The 21,724-nt window shown below is 42.0% G+C and overlaps 1 protein-coding gene across 2 annotated transcripts in view; it reads left to right on the top strand.

The window, feature by feature from the left end:
* The first annotated feature begins 1,602 nt into the window (after positions 1–1,602).
* The window catches only part of avpr2ab (arginine vasopressin receptor 2a, duplicate b), an 89,813-nt gene continuing 69,691 nt past the window's right edge, over positions 1,603–21,724 (top strand). The window contains exons 1-2 of one of the 2 annotated variants that reach the window (XM_034172359.1): positions 1,603–1,997; positions 5,508–5,582. The gene's annotated coding sequence lies outside the window, so the exon portion shown is untranslated. The remainder of the gene's footprint in view (positions 1,998–5,507; positions 5,583–21,724) is intronic. The other variant, XM_034172357.1, reaches the window with a different exon arrangement.

Raw genomic sequence — 21,724 nt, 5'->3', positions numbered from 1 at the left:
CAAAACTCAATGTTTGAATGTCACCTTGCGTTGATATAATCCAGCTAATTGATCACCTTGTGCCTTAGTAGGTAGGTTCACCTGCACTTAAACTTCAATATATTTACCGTGTGAAGTATCACTGATATTCATATCCGCACCAGAGTTATCAGTAAGTCGAGTGATGTGTTTTTCTTTTTTATTGCAATGCACAAATGAGGATGTCTTGTCAGTAAACAACCCAAGAGTATAGTTGATGTAATGGGACTCTTTCGAGTCCCAGAGGAGGGACTGTAGAAGAATTTTTAGGTCCATATTTGAACTGTGATGAACTATCAAGTGTCCGGATCTGAACTGTATGTCCTCTGGCTGAACTAGCAGGTGTTCAACCCAAAAAAAGGGCTCTATTAGTCATTCAGTCTGTCAGGGGCTTTCCAAGGCCTTTTAGGTGCTTTCCCGCAGGCCACGTGCGAGGGGCCTCGGGCCAGCTGCACCTGTGGCTAAGGCCACGTGCGGGGGGCCTCAGGCCAGCTGCACCTGTGGCTGAAGGTCTTTTAAAAAAATCAGTTGTAAATCCTTCACGTTTTAATGGGAGCGTTTGTCACATTGAAATAATGGCCTAACACCTGCTTAGGGTTCACTAGAGGACGCTTCCAATAGAAAACCATGTCTTGGGAATGAAATAAATAAAAAAGTCGAAGGAGGAGCGATGCCCGCGGGTCTCCAATAAATAGATGAGCGCGGTTGTCACTTATTCAGTCTCTCTATAGGACTCAGTTTGTCTAAGCTCTGTGTCGAAGGCTTAAATAAACTTAAAAACTCTGTGCATTTTATCTTGCTTAAGGCTGAATTATTCTAAAGTGTTGTGTCCTTTTCTAGCATATCACTTGCAATTAGTTTGTGTTATCTAAAAGACGACATCCCGAGAAGACTAAAGACGAGCCACGACATTGGCCACCTCCTTCATTCTGGTCCAGTCGATGTCTCCTGCCCCTGGTGTCTCACTGCACATTTCCATATTCTGTAAACCAATCTGTACAATAATTTTTTATCTTGTATTTCACCACAGCTCCCAGCATTCTTGGGTCCTCATGTGGTTCAGTTAGTTCGATCAGAATGGATTCCAGCTCATGCATTTTTTAATTACACCGTTTTTTAAATACGCCCTTGGGCGTTCCACACAGGGTTGAACACTGTGACTTAAATTTATCAATCCATTGTCCTTCACTAACCTCTAATTGTGTGTTTGTTCATGAATGGCCTGATCCACTGTTGGTGTGGATGACTCAGCTGATTGACATTCCTAGTTTGGTGTAAGGTCACCAGGTGTCAACAGCAGATGAGAGTCAACATAAGGGAAAACCAGAAGCACTGACTGAGGGAAAAACAGAAAAGAGAAAGAGACACAAGTGTAGATCACTGATTTACACAAGTCATTGTGGGGAGGTGCTGCCGCTCCCCCTAACCCCATCTCTCTCTCACACAAATTCATACAGACATTCTGTACACACACATACACATGCATATCCACTGTCTGCCTCAGTAGGTTGACACACTATTGTTTGCATTTATATAGGTGTGCACCCCCCCTTTCCTGGCTGCTCACTCCCCTCTCAGTCTAGAGGACGGGCTGATTGACCCAGGAGAAGGCGATAGCTGAGGGAAGGAACACAGCAGAAGGAGCTCAAATTCATTTCTGCTGGTGCTGCTCGAGGTTCAGCACGTTAAAAGAGCATGAAGTTAACTACACGGAGCCAAGACGCACATGGCTATCAAATGGATTATTATCTCATACACTGGTGCACTACTGCACTGACAATGTAGAGATTAAGCACAAAGTGGGTGTGCACAGAGCTTGTAGAACTACTTTGTCACACTGACAGGAAAATCAGGGTTTTTTTTTTAGTGTGCTGTCATTGAGAAAAGAGCTGACTGTCACAGAGTGGAAGGACGTGGACTGAAGATGTAAATATTTCAGGTTAAATTCTGATGCTTTGCTGCTCTCCAGAGAAGAATAAGTAAGTGCCTTTTATTTGTTCAGATGAAAAATGCTAATTGTAGTGATTATACTTAGTAGAACTGAATTATAACTGTTAACACTGTCGGCTGTTGTGTGGGAACTTAGAGGTGTCCAATGATATTTGTTGACTGACCAATCTAGGTCGCCCCTGTAAGTCAACACCGTTTCAATGTGACACATTAAATATTAATAACTTTTATACTTTTAGAATCACAGCCATGCCAATACTAAACTAATATTATAGTGGTCTGTCCTCCCACCCTCCTGGCTGGTGATACAGTAGGTAAAAGTTGCATGATGCACAGTTTCATCAGTCACAAGCAAAGACGGTTAGGTAATGGTCAAGAGGTTAAAACAATGGGCTTGTGACCAGAGGATCAAATCCCCGTCAGACCAGAAAATCAGAGTCCTTAATTCCATTGTTGCTGTAGTGAGCACATTGGCATCGGTGTGTACGTGTGTATGTGAGGAATCAGTGTAATGCACTTTGACCATGTAAGCGCTATATAAAAGCAGGCCAGTTACCAGGAAGCCTGTAACTCATTCAGAGTTGTTATGGGTGTCTTGGTGGCTTCCCTCACTTGTGTTCTTCTTGCATATTTACACAGTTTTTGAGAACTGCTTACTCCAGATTCACCATACTGTATCATACTGTTGGTATTTCTTAAAGATTCTTGTAAACGAAGTCCAACACACACTGACTTGGAAATGTTCATGTTTCCACAACTTTAACCAACTTTAAAAAGTGTTACAATTGGTAAAACCTGAATGAATTAAGTTGTTTGAACATGAGTTTGTAAGTTAGAGTTGATCTTACAAACTTAAGTTCAAACAACTTAATTCAGTCAGGTTTTACCAATTGCAATGCTTTTTAAAAGTTGGTTCAACTATTCTCTTTTTTCAGTGTATCTCCCAACTTGTCTGAAGAAAACTGGCTGTAAAATTCACAATAATTGTTTTAGCCAGATTGTTTAATTACTTAACGCTATGAAAATAGAGGGACTGTATATAAAATGGCTGTAATTCCTATAATGGTAAACAATAGTATAATATCTTTATTTATATATCACTTTTTGCACAACATTATAGAATTCACAGTGTTATAATCAAATACACCAACCACGATTAAAACACAAACTACAAAACACTCAGAGAGCTTGTACCTCCAGCAAAGCCACATATTGCTTACAAATTCTTCTGGATCCTGGATCCAAGCTATTTTCTGGATTCAATACAAAATAAAATTCTTCATTTTCAAATTCTCAAAACTTTTCAAATTTCATCAACATCCTCTGACAACTTTTTGACTTAAACGCTATGCACCAAGCATTGTTCTGGATTTCAGTACTCAGATATATCACCTCCAAAATTGAATCAGTTATTTTCCAGAACATTATCAATCTGCTCACCAGATTTCATTGAAATCCATTTATTACTTTCTAAGATGTCGTTTCACGAGATAAACAGACAAAAGCTGGTGAAAACATTACGTCCAAATACAGTACAAAACTGTAAAATCCATCATAACAGACAAAACTTAATTTATGTACGTAATTGAAAATATTGCATGCTTAGTAAGCACGATGGGCTGAATTACATCGAGACAATGGTATCCACATGATAAGTTAAGAAATTATCATGTTAATGCAATATTTCGTTAAACTCCTGACAGTACAGCTAAACGTCGACACTACAAGCACATCTCAAAAGCTGTCACTATCCAAATACTTATGGACCCCACTATATGTGTCGATTTACAGTAGTGTTCAGAATAATAGTAGTGCTATGTGACTAAAAAGATTAATCCAGGTTTTGAGTATATTTCTTATTGTTACATGAGAAACAAGGTACCAACAGATTCAGTAGATTCTCACAAATCCAACAAGACCAAGCAGTCATGATATGCACACTCTTAAGGCTATGAAATTGGGCTATTAGTAAAAAAAGTAGTTCACAATATTGGTAGTGTGGCATTCAGTCAGTGAGTTTGTCAGTTTTGTGGAACAAACAGGTGTGAATCAGGTGTCCCCTATTTAAGGATGAAGCCAGCACCTGTTGAACATGCTTTTCTCTTTGAAAGTCTGAGGAAAATGGGATGTTCAAGACATTGTTCAGAAGAACAGCATAGTTTGATTAAAAAGTTGATTGGAGAGGGGAAAACTTATACGCAGGTGCAAAAAAATTATAGGCTGTTCATCTACAATGATCTCCAATGCTTTAAAATGGACCAAAAAAAACAAACAAAAAAAAAACAGAGAAGTATGGAAGAAAATGGAAAACAACCATCAAAATGGATAGAAGAATAACCAGAATGGCAAAGGCTCACCCACTGATCAGCTCCAGGATGATCAAAGACAGTCTGGAGTTACCTGTAAGTGCTGTGACAGTTAGAAGACGCCTGTGTGAAGCTAATTTATTTGCAAGAATCCCCCGCAAAGTCCCTCTGTTAACTAAAAGACATGTGCAGAAGAGGATACAAATTGCCAAAGAACACATCAACTGGCCTAAAGAGAAATGGAGGAATATTTTGTGGACTGACGAGAGTAAAATTGTTCTTTTTGGGTCCAAGGGCCGCAGACAGTTTGTGAGACGACCCTCAAACTCTGAATTCAAGCCACAGTTCACAGTGAAGACATTGAAGCATGGTGGTGCAAGCATCATGATATGGGCATGTTTCTCCTACTATGGTGTTGGGCCTATATATCGCATACCAGGTATCATGGATCAGTTTGGATATGTCAAAATACTTGAAGAGGTCATGTTGCCTTATGCTGAAGAGGACATGCCCTTGAAATAGGTGCTTCAACAAGACAATGACCCCAAGCACACTAGTAAATGGGCAGAATCTTGGTTCCAAACCAACAAAATTAATGCCTCGCTGATGTAAAGAAATCATGAAAAACTGTGGTTATACAACTAAATACTAGTTTAGTGATTCACAGGATTGCTAAAAAAGCAGTTTGAACATAATAGTTTTGAGTTTGTAGCATCAACAACAGATGCTACTATTATTGTGAACACCCCCTTTTCTACTTTTTTTTTTTTTTAACTAATAGCCCAATTTCATAGCCTTAAGAGTGTGCATATCATGAATGCTTGGTCTTGTTGGATTTGTGAGAATCTACTGAATCTACTGGTACCTTGTTTCCCATGTAACAATAAGAAATATACTCAAAACCTGGATTAATGTTTTAGTCACATAGCACTACTATTATTCTGAACATTACTGTATATGTATATATGATCATCGCCAACATGCTTATTAAAATGTTGGATATGAATGACAACTGGTTCATAACAACAGGATTACTAAGGCACAATATTTACATATTTAGCACTCATGTCATTGTGTAACATATGTTAGTATAATAAAATTGACATTTTATGGCATAGCCGATTTGAAAAAATACCTTCCTGTGGGCAACAAAACATGTCAGAAGTGTGTGGCTTTGTATGCCATTTGCTTTTATAATGTTAACAGTGACGGTTTGGTTGTTTTGTTCCACAGTCACCGAGACAACTGCAACACACAGCAACAACAAAAAGACACGCAGGAGAAAATTGACCATGCACTGACAGCAAGGTAAGGGATGAGACCGCGGGGGAAGCACACAGCTTACTCACCTTGGGTTGCTCTTCTTTTATATGCTTGTGTGCGTTACGTGTGCTTTAAAAGGTGATGATGATGTAAAGATATATGGGTCCCAGACACAAATCCACATGGATTCAGTGTCAAGATTTTACACATTTTTGTTTAAAAATGGAAATAAAAGGCACCAAGACAGACTTTACACCTACTTTAATGCAGCTTTTCTCTGTCATATTACAGAAACAGCTTGGGCTTTTTAAAATGTATTACAGTGTAGGGTTACGGTTGGATGAAAGCACCTTTCCACCCCATTTCTCTTAAATGTTTGACACAATGGATAATATGCTAAAAAATGACTTCCTGTTTTTACTCATCACTGCCAGTATCTTCTTGCTCGTTTGAAACAATTACACGTTCTTGTTGTTATTTGGTGTCGAGCCAAATCAGTCAGGAAGTTCTAGTCTTGTTCTGCCAAGTTGGTAAAGCTGCAGCCTGTTTTAGAAGTCTTAATTTGAGAAGTACAAAGGCCTGTTCTGTTGAGCACACGTGTTGGTTATCACTGTGCTAGTTAATAATACATAGGCAAAACAGTGACTGATCTCATGGTGGGACTGTATTGGGGCCTTCTGTAGCGTGAGGCTGCCTGCTGTCTGCTGCTGTACTGTAGAAACAAACTGAAGGTGAGGCTTGTGAACACGGAAATGTGCTGCTGAAATGTGGGCAAGTAATGACTGTGTCAGTGTGTGCAGTGAGGTGCAGCCCTGCATAATGAACATTTAATTAATGTCCGGCCAAAAAATGTAGAAAAAAGTGTTTTCTTTTATTATTCACGAAAGGAAGCACTGTAGAAAACATAGCATCTGAATATGACTTTTAATGAGTACAACAGGGCCTTTACAAATTGATATGCACAAATTCATACAGGGTTTTTTCTGATCACTCAGCCGCCTCAATCAAATGGTAAATTTATGCTGCATGCAAGCGTGCACATGGGGTGTGATTTACTGATACATGTGGTGTCAGGAAGATCATGTGCTTCTATATTTTGTCATGCAACTGAAGCATCACTGAGCTTGGCATGCGGACAAACACGACTCGCCCATTGATCCATATATAAATAATGTCTCTTGCCTTTTGAAAAAACAGCACAACGCACTAGAGTTTTAAAACGTCATAACCTGAACAAATATTTGGTTCATGTGCTTATTTTCACTCATTTTCAGCACACGACTGGACTATTCTAACCACATTTCATGGCACCAAAGTAAACAGAAATAGGGCTTAAACTCAAACTAAAATAAGACTTCATGTAATAAAACATTTCCTCAGCAGTTTTAATCCTGACAGCCGAGACTGAAGGTAACATAAGGAGAGGGCAATAAAAGCGGAAACATGCAAAAGACAAAGCGTGGTCAAATGGAACTGACATACACACACACACAGGACAGGAGTAAAACTAATGGGTTCTTCATGGATACGGTGTTTCACAACATCCTGTAATGCCTTGTTTACAAAGTAGTTCTGGTGTGTCTTCTTGTTTTTGTTGCAGAATCGTTGGGGGATAATAAAGAGGATATTAGAAATAGTTAAAAAAAAAAAACAACAAACAAACAAAAAGATGCCACAGTGCATGAATTGCCTCAGTGCAGCAATTCATGAATTAAATGTTAAGTGCAAGGGTGCAAGGAAAGAAGGTAATGTTCTACAGATTTCCCAGCAATAATCAGAATCAGAATCAAATTTATTGCCAAGTAAGTTCCCACATACAAGGAATGTGATCTGGTGTCATTGGTGCATAAACAACAATAAAAGAAAATACTTCTGTAAGAAGTGAAGGAGTCAGTAGATAAAATGAGCAAAACTATGTTCACTTTCAAATAAATTTAACATAGTGGAATGGGGCTGTGCAAAGGCATGCAGATGTACAGCACCTTTCAGTGCACGGATGATTAGTCTGTACTTTGTGAGAGTGGGGGGAGGCAGGGTAAATGGGGGTCTCTGGCATTATTTATAATTCTAGCTGTAGATGGAAAGAAGCTGTTTTTGTGTCTTGAGGTTTTAGTCCTGATGGACCTCAGCCATCTGCTAGAGGGGAGGGTAACAAAATGTTTGTATCCTGGGTGAGAGGGATCGGCCACAATCTTCCTTGCTCGCCTTACGGTCCTGGAGGTGTACAGGTCCTGTAGGGATGGCAGATTGCTGTCTGTCATCCCAATAAGCACCAAAACAAACTTTTTTTAAAAAGCAAACCACAGGAATGAGGCAGATTGGGACACACTAGCCCCCCCCCCCGCCCCCCGAAAAAAAGCATTCAAGGATCTGCAGTGAACACTTTAATAAATTTTTTGTGAGATTAATTTCATTTCTATTCTATTTTTTAATAAATAAAAGAAAAGAAACATTTTGGTTTTTAGAAGAAGCAGGTTTCAGGCTCCTGTTTCAGACTCTGTGGCAAAAATGACACTGATATATGCCCAATTCCACATGAAATCAAATCAAGTTAAACATGTAAAAAAAATTTCTTGCCTAACTGTGTATGAAACAAAGATTTCCACATTAATTATGCATGATTAAGAATGCTGTCAGCTATAACCCTGATTAACGAAATGAAATGACTGAAATTTACCTTCAGCAGAAAAGCCAGTCATTTTTCTTAAATGGACTGCATTTATATATCGCTTTTTCATCTGCATCAGACACTCAAAGTGCTTTACAATAATGCCTCACATTCACCCCGATGTGAGGGTGCTGCCATACAAGGTACTCACTACACACTGGGAGCAACTAGGGGATTAAGGACCTTGCCCAAGGGCTCTTAGTGATTTTCCGGTCAGGCTGGGATTTGAACTGAGGATCCTCTGGTCTCAAGCCCAATGCTTTAACCACTAGACCATCACCTCCCCTAAAGTCCTTCAGTGACAGCTGTTCTCTGATGTCATGTGTCCCCCTGCTTAGCGTTTTTCACACTGGCTGGGGCTAAACAAACTATTCCTGCTCAGTTTTCAGCACTAGCTGTGAACAGTAGTGTTTTTCAGGCTCAGCAATCAATTTTTCTTGGTGTAAATCACAGACTGTCCCCTTCACGGGGAGAAATAAAACAACCCTGCATAAGAGGCATTTCCAATGTCTTAAATCATGGCTATGAGCTCTCCCCATAGCCATGATTTGTGTTGGGGGTGCTAGACTGGGCTGTCGGGCTGAGGCAACAAGAACACATCCACAAAGGGTACAGACAATATTTTCATTTAAACCCTTTACTCTGTGACAGGGCACACACACTGGGCACATGCAAAATGCAAATTAATTATTTAAAACTCATACAATGTGATTTTCTTTTTTGTATATTCTGTCTCTCACAGTTTAAGTGTATACCTACAATAAAAATTCTAGACCTCTCCATTCTTTGTAGGTGGGAAAACTTGCAAAATCAACAGTGGATCAAATACTTATTTGGCTCACCATACATTATCAACAATAGCTTCAACAAATCAATAGATGCTAGAAAAAGGCAAGCAAGTGTTGCAGCTAAGGTCACCAGATTCCATTATAGGTAAATAGCAATATAGAATCATCATGCAGAATTGCTCTTATTGGTGTCAAAAACTTCATCAGACATTCAATTTCTGTGTAAATAACAACAGTGAAACAATTAGAACTTTTTCACACATTTATTAAAGTATTTTATTTTGATAGTTTTATCATCTGTCACAGCTATGCCTGAAATCCCACGCAACGAAGCAAACAAAATCACGTATTATTGTCTTAGGTGACTCTGTGGTGGGTTTGATGTTGATGAAAATCTATAGTGCATCTGGAAGGTTTTCACAGCACTTTTTCCACATTTCAGCCTTATTCCAAAATTGATGAAATTAATTATTTTTCTTCAAAATTCTACACACAATACCCCATACTACAATGTGAAAAAGGTTTTGTGAGATTTTGCTAATTTATTACAAATAAAAACACCAAGAAATCACCATAACATAAATATTCACAGTGTTTGCCATGGAACTCAAACTTGAGCTTCCTGTTTCCACTGATCATCCTTGAGACATTTCTACAGCTTAACTGGAGCCCACGTGGGGTAAATTCAGTTGATAAGACATTATTTGGAAAGGCACACACCTATCTACATATAAGGTCCCACAGTTGACAGTGCATGTCAGAGCACAAGCCAAGCATGAAGTCAAAGGAATTGTCTGTAGACCTCTGAGACAGGATTGTCTCAAGGCACAATTCTGGGAAAGGGTAGAGAACATTTCTACTGCTCTGAAGGTCCCAAGGGAAGTGACCAAGAACCTAATGGTCACTCTGTCAGAGCTCCAGCATTCCTATGTGGAGAGAGGAGAACCTTCCAGAAGGACAACTATCTCTGCAGCAATCTTCCAATCAGGCCTGTATGGTAGAGTGGCCAGATGGAAGCCACTCCTGAGTTAAAGGCACATGGCAGCCTGCCTGGAGTTTGCTAAAAGGCACCTGAAGGACTCTCAGACCATGAGAAACAAAATTCTCGAATCTGATGAAACAAAGATTGAACTTGTTGGCGCGAAAGCCAGGCATCATGTTTGGAGGAAACCAGGCACCATCCCTACAGTGAAGCATGGTGGTGGCAGCATCATGCTGTGAGGGATGTTTTTCAGTGGCAGGAACTGGGAGACTAGTTAGGATTGAGGAAAAGATGAATGCAGCAATGCACAGAGACATCCTGGATGAAAACCTGCTCCAGAGGACTCTTGACCTCAGACTGGGGTGACAGTTCATCTTTCAGCAGCCAATTACCCTAAGCACCCACCCATGATATCAAAGGAGTGGCTTCAGGACAACTCTGTGAATATCCTTGAGTGACCCAGCCAGAGCCCAGACCTGAATCCGATTGACCATCTCTGGAGAAATCTGAAAATGGCTGTGCACTGACACTCCTCATCCAACCTGATGGAGCTTGAGAGGTGCTACAAAGAGGAACGACAAAACTGCCCAAAGTGTCATGGTCTGCCTTTGTCCTTGCCCTTTTTAACCTCTTGTGTGTAGTTTGTCAGTTTTCCCTCCAGGTGGCGAGTTATAGAGCCGAGGAACACCTGCAGCTCATCATCTCCTCGCACCTGACACACATGTGCTCCTGATCATGCACCCGCTACTTAAACCTCGGCTCTGAGCTCAGTCTTTGCCAGAGTCTTCTGTGACCCTGACCAGCGAGAGTCTTCTGTGAGAAATCCACCTTGTCTACACTGACGCTTCCATGTGCTTTGATGTCTGAGCTTTCTGCAGCTCATTTCAAGGTAACCTGGCCTCCTGTAATTTCCGTATTAGAGCTTGTTGATCTTCCTGCATAGCTTCCATGCTGCACCGCTCCTGGCTCCCACGCCACTACCAAGCACGATGTCACTTTGGAACTCATCTGCTCTCTGCCTCAGAGCACACAGCTCTGCCATGTTCAGCCAAGTTCCTGCATGTCTATGAGATCCCGTTCTCATGCTGCTCCTGTTTGTGACTGTGCATGACCAAGAACTGCTTCTAAGAACTGTGTTCAAGAAATAATATCAAGAAAAGTTTCCAAGAACTATATTCATGAAATATTTCCAAGAACCATTTCCAAGAACTGCATGAACTGTTTCCCAGAACTACTAAGAACTTCCAATTCATTTCTGAAGCCAAGTCCTGCTTAATCGGAACTGCATCACAAGACGCGCAGCATCTAACCTTTGACCTCTGAGGACAAGTCATGAACTGTGAACATTCCTGCCTTAAGCCTACAGTGAACTGTTTGTGGTTAAAGGCTTCCAGTGTTGAGAGTGTAAACACTCACCTCTGTTCTCCTCCATCCTCCTAGTTCCTTGTCCTCAGCTCTCTGTGTCCATATACTCCAGGACTTAAATCCCGTAGCTTCATATACTCCAGGACTCCAGCTCATTCTCAGACTCCCAAGTCTGTCCCTGTGTGCACTGTGGCTCCCGAACTTCCACCATTATATGTGGGCCTGGTCTCGGCTCAACAGGCTTCCTCCAGCTCAGCACCTCAGTTATTTATTATTGTAAATAAAGCTCTTTTCCTTCACAACCTGTTCTGGTTCTTGCTCCCAGTGTTTGAGTCCATCACCTGTATCGGTCCGGTCCCGTCCGGCCCTCTAACCACAACACAAAGATAGGTGCGCCAAGCTTGTGGCATCATATTCAAGAAGACTTGAGGCTGTAATTGTTGCCAAAGGTATATCATCAAAGTATTGAGGAAAGGGTGTGAATACTTACGTACATGTGATTTCTTAGTTTTTTTTATTTTTAATAAATCTGCAAAAATGGTAAATGGACTGCATTTATATAGCGCTTTTCCATCTGCATCAGACACTCGAAGCGCTTTACAAATAATGCCTCGCATTCACCCCGATATGAAGGTGCTGCCTTACAAGGTACTCACTACACACTGGGAGCAACTACGGGATTAAGGACCTTGCCCAAGGGCCCTTAGTGATTTTCCAGTCAGGCTGGGATTTGAACTGAGGATCTTCTTGTCTCAAGCCCAACGCCTTAACCACTAGACCATCTCTGTTAAAAATTTCAGAAAGCTTTTTTCATGTTGTCATTATGGGGTGTTGTGAGTAAAATTTTGAGGGAAAAATGAATTTACTCCATTTTGGCATAGGGCTGTAACATAAAATGCGGGAAACGTGAAACGTTGTGAATTCTTTCCAGATGCACTGTATGTATAAAGTTGGCCACTCACTGAGCGATGGTCAGATACACTTGTGTCTTATCAGTGGAATCCATTACTGTATCAGTGCAATCCAGGAACGTATTTCAGAAGAAATACAAGACAGTGCACACATTATGGTGTGCGCCGGTATCTCCACAGTGAAGGATGAGCAGGTGGTGTGCATTGAGCACAGCGGTGCTGTGAGACAGAATTCTTTGATGTGCACAATAACTACAATTTCTTTCCCACATTTGATTAGTTTATGTAGACACTGTAAACATCTGTGCTGTGCCAATTTGTCAGGCGCACCCAGATGGTAAATAGCACCATGTGTGAGATACGTTATTATTCAGGATAGGCTAACTAAACAAACAAACAAAAAAAAGATTTAAAAAAATCATTAGTCGACTAGTCAGTCAACTTTCATTAGTAGTCTGGTAGATTAGCTGATGACTAATCTTGACAATAAATGAATTAATAGTTATTATTTTAATTTTGATAATTATGGCTTACAGCTTCAAAATCCCTCAAGCAAACTGAGAACTGTGAGTGGGGAAGATGAAAGCACAACACTGGGGTCACCCTGATTACCATCACTAAGGTGTCCTTGAGCATTTTTCGCTATCCCCAAATTGCTCCCGATGTGTAGTCGAACAGCTTGCGTGGCATAACCTTGACACTGGTGTGAATGGATAAATGTGAGACATTATCAAGTTAAAACAGTGTGACAGAAATGCATTCCATTTACCATTTAATATGTGTGTATCTGGTTTAATAGGCAGGACAGGCTGGACGCAAATGCAGGACTCAGGTACACAGCTCAGTGGAGCAAAAGCATTTACTAAGTTAACAAGTTGGGGTCGGTACACAGAGAGGCAGTCAAAACAGAGCAACAGTAGCAGAAGCATAAGGCAAAAGGCGTGGTCGAGATACACAAGCAGGTAGTCAAAAAACACAATGAGGCAATCAGAGCAAGGCAAAAAATACAAGAACTGACCTGGAAGGAAGGCACATCGATCTGGTGAAGAACAAAAGCAACTGTGAGGTTTATAAAGCACCCAGGTGATTAACTGCAAATCAAGAACAGGTGTGGAGAAACTCCCAGAACCGGGGTGTGGCCAGACAGAGAGAGACAGACACCCATCACTAAGAACCAAGAGAAAGAGACAAGATAAAGCAGGACAGAGAAAACCCAAGCAGAAAGACAGAGCAAGAGCCGGACAGAATACAAAAACAACCCAAACAAGACAGTAACCGAAAACATAATCACCCAACAGTCCAAAAATCTAACAGTGCCCCCCACCCCCAAGGGCCGACCCGATGGCCCAGGAGCAGAAGGGTGAGAAGCATGAAACTCACGTATAAGACTGGGGTCCAAAATAAACTGTGAGGGAATCCAGGACTGCTCCTCAGGGCCATAACCCTCCCAGTCCACCAAATACTGAAAGCCCCGACCCGCCGCCGGGAAGCCAGGAGGCGTCACACAGAGAAGATGAGCCCCCATCCACAAACCGGGCAGGCAGCAGGGCATCGGCAGGTGGGCATAAAGGGCTGGAACGGACCGGTTTCAGTTGGCTGACGTGGAAAGTGGGATTAACCTTCATGGACCTTGGGAGATGAAGATGGATAGAGACAGGATTAATGATCTTAGCTACAGGGAACGGGCCAACAAAAATGGGAGCCATCTTCTGAGGCACACCCCGAAGCGGCAGGTGTCGTGTGAACAGCCAGACCCGTTGTCCTGGAACGTAGGTAGGCGCCACCGACCGTTTGCGATCCCCGGCTTCCTTGTAACTCTTGGAGGATGGCAATAGGGCCCTCAGGGCCCGCTTCCAGGTCCACCGGCACCACATAATGAGTCCCAGAGCAGATGGTACAGGTAAGTGCAGATCTGTGGAGGTGAACAGAGATGGCTGGTGACCATAAACAACGTGAAAAGGAGAAAAACCAGAGGCAGAGGTGGGTAGACTATTATGTGCTAGTTCAATTCATGGCAACTGAGAGGACCAGAAGGCGGGGAACTGGGAGGACAGGATAAGCAGGCCTTTCTCTAGTTCTTGAATAAGGTGTTCTGTCTGTCCGTTAGCTTGAGGGTGGTAACCAGACGTCAGACTAGACGTGACCCAGAGAAGCCGGCAGAACTCCCTCCAGAACTGTGAAATGAACTGGGGACACCAGTCTGAGACTATGTCCTGAGGCAGGCCATGTAACTTAAAAAGATTCAACAAACGTGGCATGAAAAACGACTATCATGTCCGCAACGAATAATCTCCCCCCTAAGAGAAACTGGAACGAATAATCTGCCGTTGGGCCAATCTGGAGGTACGGGAGTATTACCTAACACTGACCTAATCTTGGATTCAATATTCCAGGTAAGAGCAGACACGAAACAGGTTTCGGGAAGAATCAGTTCTGGACTGGGAGCGGAGTCGGTGGACTCTCCTATGTGGGAAAGCGCATCAGGCTTACCATTCTTGGACCCTGGGTGGTATGATAAAATTGAACCTGCTGAAAAAGATGGCCCACCGAGCCTGAAGCGCATTGAGTCGTTTGGCAGTGCGAAGATCAATCAATTCAATCCATTTTATTTATATAGCGCCAAATCACAACAAACAGTTGCACCAAGGCGCTTTATATTGTAAGGCAAGGCCATACAATAATTACGTAAAAACCCCAATGGTCAAAATGACCCCCTGTGAGCAAGCACTTGGCAACAGTGGGAAGGAAAAACTCCCTTTTAACAGGAAGAAACCTCCAGCAGAACCAGGCTCAGGGAGGGGCAGTCTTCTGCTGGGACTGGTTGGGGCTGAGGGAGAGAACCAGGAAAAAGACATGCTGTGGAGGGGAGCAGAGATCAATCACTAATGATTAAATGCAGAGTGGTGCATACAGAGCAAAAAGAGAAAGAAACACTCAGTGCATTATGCGAACCCCCCAGCAGTCTAAGTCTATAGCAGCATAACTAAGGGATGGTTCAGGGTCACCTGATCCAGCCCTAACTATAAGCTTTAGCAAAAAGGAAAGTTTTAAGCCTAATCTTAAAAGTAGAGAGGGTGTCTGTCTCCCTGATCCGAATTGGGAGCTGGTTCCACAGGAGAGGAGCCTGAAAGCTGAAGGCTCTGCCTCCCATTCTACTCTTACAAACCCTAGGAACTACAAGTAAGCCTGCAGTCTGAGAGCGAAGCGCTCTATTGGGGTGATATGGTACTATGAGGTCCCTAAGATAAGAAGGGACATGACTATTCAAAACCTTATAAGTAAGAAGAAGAATTTTAAATTCTATTCTAGAATTAACAGGAAACCAATGAAGAGAGGCCAATATGGGTGAGATATGCTCTCTCCTTCTAGTCCCCGTCAGTACTCTAGCTGCAGCATTTTGAATTAACTGAAGGCTTTTCAGGGAACTTTTAGGACAACCTGATAATAATGAATTACAATAGTCCAGCCTAGAGGAAATAAATGCATGAAGTAGTTTTTCAGCATCACTCTGAGACAAGACCTTTCTAATTTTAGAGATATTGCATAAATGCAAAAAAGCAGTCTTACATATTTGTTTAATATGCGCTTTGAATGACATATCCTGATCAAAAATGACTCCAAGATTTCTCACAGTATTACTAGAGGTCAGGGTAATGCCATCCAGAGTAAGGATCTGGTTAGACACCATGTTTCTAAGATTTGTGGGGCCAAGTACAATAACTTCAGTTTTATCTGAGTTTAAAAGCAGGAAATTAGAGGTCATCCATGTCCTTATGTCTGATAAGGACATGGAGATAAGCCAGGTTCTTATGGTCAGTCCAGACCAAAAACGGTAACTGTGCCCCCTCTGACCAGTGATGCCACTCCTCCAAGGCCACTTCAACCGCCAGCAGTTCGCGATCTCCAATGCCATAGTTGCATTCTGCAGCAGTGAGTTTTTTGGACAGAAAAGCACAGGGATGCAACTTGTTGTCAGTGGACCCTGTTTGAGAAAGCACTGCCCCAATAGCAATATCAGATGCATCAACTTTGACCATGAAATGCTGGGCAGGGTCAGTGAAACGATTGTTTAGGTTCTGGAATGCTTCATCGCACTCGGGAGTCCACACAAATGGCCAAAGTAAGGAGGTTACATTATGCAAAGGAGCCGCAACAGAGCTAAACTTGCGGATAAATTTCCGATAAAAGTTGGCAAAACCCAGGAACCTCTGAACGTCCTTGCGACATTTAGAAACTGCCCAGTCGCAGACCGCAGCCACCATAGCTGGGTCCATCTGAATCTGACCTTCAGAGATCACAAAGCCTAAAAATGACACTGTGGAATGGTGGAATTCATACTTTTCTGCTTTGACATCAAGATTATTTTACAGCAGAGTCTGGAGAACAGAACAAACCTGTTGAGTGTGAGTCTGTAAATCAGGAGAGTAAATCAAAATGTCATCCAGATAAACAAAGATACACTTGTTCAGAAACTTGCGCAGGACGTCAGTAACAAGGTTTTGAAATACTGCGGGAGCGTTGGTGAGTCCAAATGGCATTACTAAATATTCATAATGACCAGTGGGCGTGTTAAAGGCAGTCTTCCATTTGTTGCCTGCAAGAATGTGAACCAGATGATACGCGTTTTGTAAATCCAGTTTAGTAAAGATCTTAGAACCCTCCAAAAGCTCGAATGATGATGAAATCAATGGCAGGGGATACTGGTTCTTAATGGTGATGTTGTTAAGGCCACAATAGTCAATATACAGGTGGAGAGTCTTATCCTTCTTTTCTACAAAGAAAAACCCCACCTCGGCAGGCGAGGATGAGGAGTGAGCCAAACTGGCCGCGAGTGATTCCTGTATATAAGCATTAATGGCTTCGTGTTCCGGCGCTGAAAGAGATAACAATTTTCCCCGGGAGTAGATCAATAGCACAACCATACCTGTGGTGTGGTGGAAGCAATTTAGCTTTAACCTTGTTGAATACTTCTGCAAGATCATGGTAACAGGCAGGGAACCCTTCCAGATCTGACCTATTTACACTAGAAGTGCTTACCGGCTTAGTCAAACAGACATTATTATAAGCAGGTCCCCAAGATTCGAGCTTTCCATGAGACCAGTCTAAATAGGGTTTTTTGGCATTGCAGCCAGGGGCTCCGCAGGATTATAGAGTGAGTCATTTTGTCAAAGATGTGGAAACTGATTAGTTCTGAATGATGTTCAGGAATGGTCATACGAACTGACTTGAGTGCGGAACTCAATTTGGCCCAATTGGCGACCATCCACTGCATGGACCACCAGGGGACGTGATAGACGGTAGAGTTTAAGGTGGAGGGACCTGGCAAGAAAGAATAACATCAAATTAGAATCACCAAGAGAGAATAACATCAAATTAGAATCACCACCCGAATCAATAAACACAGGACAGAACAGCGTGGTATAATCAGACTTCAGTTCTGCGTTAATCTCATTCTGAGAGTAGCGAACAATTGAGCTCTGACTCACCCACACTACCACTCTTGGCCGCACTGGGGCACCCCTGACAGGACAGTGTGTGAGAATATGACCTGATTGTTCACAGTAAAAACAGAGTCCTTCCACACGGCAGCGCTCCTTCTCCTCGCTAGTGAGACGGGTCTGTTCTACTTGCATGGGTTCTTCGACGGAAGTGGAGGGGAGGGTGCCCAGATGACCGGAAGTGAGAAGCCGGTCAGGTGCTGGGGCGACCCGTGGAGCAGAATGATGGCAGTCATGGCGTGGACGGCTGGACAGGCGGCGGTCAGTGTGAATAGCCAGAGCAATGAGGTCATCCAGATTTTCGGGCAGGTCCACCGCAATAAGCTGACTTTGGATACTGTCATTCAATCCCTGAAAGAACATGTCCTGGAGTGCTGCAGGATTCCACTCGCTCTTCGCAGCCAAAATGCGGAAATCAATGGCGTAATCGGCCACTAGGCAGTTGCCTTGCTTCAGCCTCATCAGTGAGCGAGTTGCCTCGCGCCCAGGAGAGGTTTGCTGGAATACCTGCAGGTGATTTAGGGAGGAGCAAGATGGTGAATTGCAGCTCCATTCAGCCATGGCCCACGCTGCTGCCTGGCCAGTCAGGTGAGTGATGATGATGCTGCTCGTATCTTCGACCTTTCAGCTGGGAACATTGGTGCCATCAACTCAAAGTGAAGTTCACATTGAGTAATAAAGGGTTCGACGTCCCCGGACTCATCTGAAAAATGCTCAGGTCATGAAAGTTGGTTGCAGACCTCTGGGACGGGTATGGGAGCCGGTGGGGCAGCTGATGATCCCGGAAGTGGTGTGTCGGCAGGAGTTGTGATGGTCATAGCCTGATGTTTCAAAGCGTTAAGAAGTTGCTCCACCTTAGTACTCACAGAGTCCATAAAGGTGTCTTGCTGTTTCACCAGTTTGCCGATTCCAGAGCTTATGCGGCAAGCTAGTCCTCTTGTTCGGCTAACTGCTGGCTGTGGTAACCAGACAGTAACCGAAAACATAATCACCCAACAGTTCAAAACCCTGACAGTGTGAAGTAGAACAAAAACTGCTTTATTCTGTTATGGTTTATTAAATCAATGGAAACCGATTTATGTGGAAAAAATTGTATGTCTTAGGGCAGGGGTTTTGAAAGTGTGGGAGACTTAAACACATTTTAAAAGTATTTGTGCATTTTTAAGGAACTGTCTATGCATTTACACATTTTACAGCCTTTGAAAACATTTTAAACATGTTTTTAAAGAACTTTCTATTTTTTCACATATTTTACACCCTTTTCAAACATTTTAAACGTGTTTTAGAGAACTTTCTGTTCTTCTATTTTTACCTTTTGTCATATTTTAAACATTGTTTTTTAAACATTTAAACATCTGTGTGTTTTTAAATGTCTTTGGCATAACTAACACATTTTAACATAAATAATATTAATTCAAATGGGGATGGGTATTGATACGATTTTATCGAAATCGATTCCGCTTATCGATCCGATTCCTTATGGATTCCCTTATCAATACCTCCTGTGAATTTTCTGTGTACTAAACGTAGGCTTTACAGTTTTCTATATCTGTAACATTTTATTGAGTCTTAAAGTAAATAAATATGAAATTGGTCACTGGATCCTTGATCTCTGGGCATAAATAAAAATAAACAAAATTTGTAGTTTTTCCTCTAAAGCATTTTCTTTCAGACATTAATGGTATGAATGTCATTCCATACCTCTGAGCTGAGCTCTTACTATGCTGCAAGACAACATCAATGTAATTCATAAAGAACACAGGATGTCCTCTGGGAGGAAAAAAACTTTTTAGTCTGTTGTAGTTTGTTGTCTGTGTTACAATGTTTGGAAAGAGGTGTCATCTGAGTTAAAACTGTGATTCGCTTTGAAGTTATTAATTCTAGCCGGACTCTAACTAGACTCGACAGAGAGTGGCGCAGTGTTTGGAGCTCTGCGAAAGGAACGGTGGACGATTCTCGTTTCTTGTTCGCAACAAGACAAGAGTCCTAGTTAGTGACTTTAATCCGCACAAAAGTGACTCACGATTGACATTTTTAAATGGCTTTGAGAGGGGTTAAGAAGTGGACTTGCCACTTCTGAAAAGCAGTGAAGCAATGAACCAAAGAAACAGTGGGTTGGAGCACTGCTTTGTTGCTTCAAACTTCAAGAACAGCCGTTACAGGAGCGGTTGATTACAGACCCACTGCAGGGTCTGTAATCAATGTAAAGAAATGATAATTTTCCTGATAAAACACCCTCAAAAACAATGACCGCTCTGAAGGACCGATAAGGGACTCGTTAAGCAAAAAGGCTATTGATGTCGGTGGATCGAATAATTTCTTAATGATTCTTGAAAAGAACCGTTCCCTATACCAAACCCTTGCCCCCCACCCAGGGTTGGACTGGGAACAAATTTCGGCCCTGGCATTTTTCCTCTGGACCAGCCCACTATTGGCCCGATGAATCCACCCCCAAACACGCACACCCACCTGTCCATACCAAACCCCCAATGAACAAATACTATACACCTAAACACCATGAACACACACCTAAACACACACTTTCACTGTCATTTCACCTTGATCATAGTACAAAACGCGGACCCTGCACCACAAGGGGGCGTCCTGATAACATTAAAGGCAATTACATATTTTGATGAAATTACAAGTTTAAATGACTATATATATATATATATATATATATATATATATATATATATATAAAACATCATGTGTCACAGAAATCCTACTTTACAATCACACTGCAGTCACTGGTAAATTATTTCCTTTTGCATTTATAATAAACACTTGTATTTATTTAGTGTTTGTTTTTCTGGTTGAAATAAGATATAAATAATCTACCAGACTTCAAAAAAGATACAAGTTTCCATGTTATTTTATTTGTCTAAAAATAAATGTCTTCCTTATGTTAAACAAGAAATTATCTAATCTGAAATAACAGGTGGTTTTAATACAGATGAAAGGTTTCTAAAGAACCATTTATTGATTTATTTACCTATTTTAATTACAAGTGTTCTAAACTTTTTTTAACAGTAATCAGAAATTTTGAGGTAACAACAACAAAAAAACATTTCCAATGATTTTTCTTCAGAAAACTGCTCTATAAATGAGCAGTCCTGTCACACGTGAATGTTTTGTACAGATCAGTGGTTTCTGCACCAATCGGATTGGTCCAATCCATTTTGTAGAGATCAGTGGTTTCTGCCACGAGTCTTCCGTGTTTTGGCCCGACGCGTCGTTCCTATTGGACAATGCGAAGGTACGTCACAGCTCAGTGTGTCGAAAGTTGGCGCACCTCATCTCGACAGAACACTGGCTCTTTGTGGAATTCAGGAGATCACTTGACCAAGCGTCTATATGTTCAAATAATAGTTTAAAAAAATACTGTCATCACTCTTCACTCTTAGTCAGTCTCTTACAACGGTGCAGCGTAAATACATGAGCTTTCCAGGAGCGCACGTCTCCTCCGGTACGCACTATTTTTTTGGGGGGGGGGGTGACCCCGCCCCCTGTGATAAACTCATCGCCCCCTTAATATTTTTTTTTTTTCTGGCGCCGGGTCTGACAAAACGGAAGCAAATGCACACAAGCGGAAAAACGTTTTTGTGTCTCCAAAGTGTGTGTGAGTAAGTGAGAGTGAGAGAGAGAGAGAGAGAGAGAGAGAGAGAGAGTGAGAGAGAGAGAGTGGTAATGTGTAACCACTGCTAGGATTCACACAGCAGCAAATTAAGGAGCTGAAGTCCGTAGCTGTTGCATTTAAAGATTAACAAAAGTAAAGCACAGTTAATTAAGATAAAAGAAACGATTCCAACCTTGTATCAGTAGAAGAGCGGAGAGAAGTCCAGGCGCCGAGGAGTCAATCCATTCACAGGGGCGGGAGCGGCCGCCTGCTCTTCCTGCAATCTGATTGGCCACCCTGTATGCTTCTCCATTGTCATTGGCTGTTGGTCATGTCAATCATTGTGCTCGATGTAA

This window comes from Thalassophryne amazonica, chromosome 6 (genome assembly GCF_902500255.1).
Source record: "Thalassophryne amazonica chromosome 6, fThaAma1.1, whole genome shotgun sequence".
NCBI lineage: Eukaryota > Metazoa > Chordata > Actinopteri > Batrachoidiformes > Batrachoididae > Thalassophryne > Thalassophryne amazonica.
The sequence above is the reverse complement of the archived record's forward strand: the minus strand, read 5'-3'. Positions and strand labels throughout refer to the sequence as shown.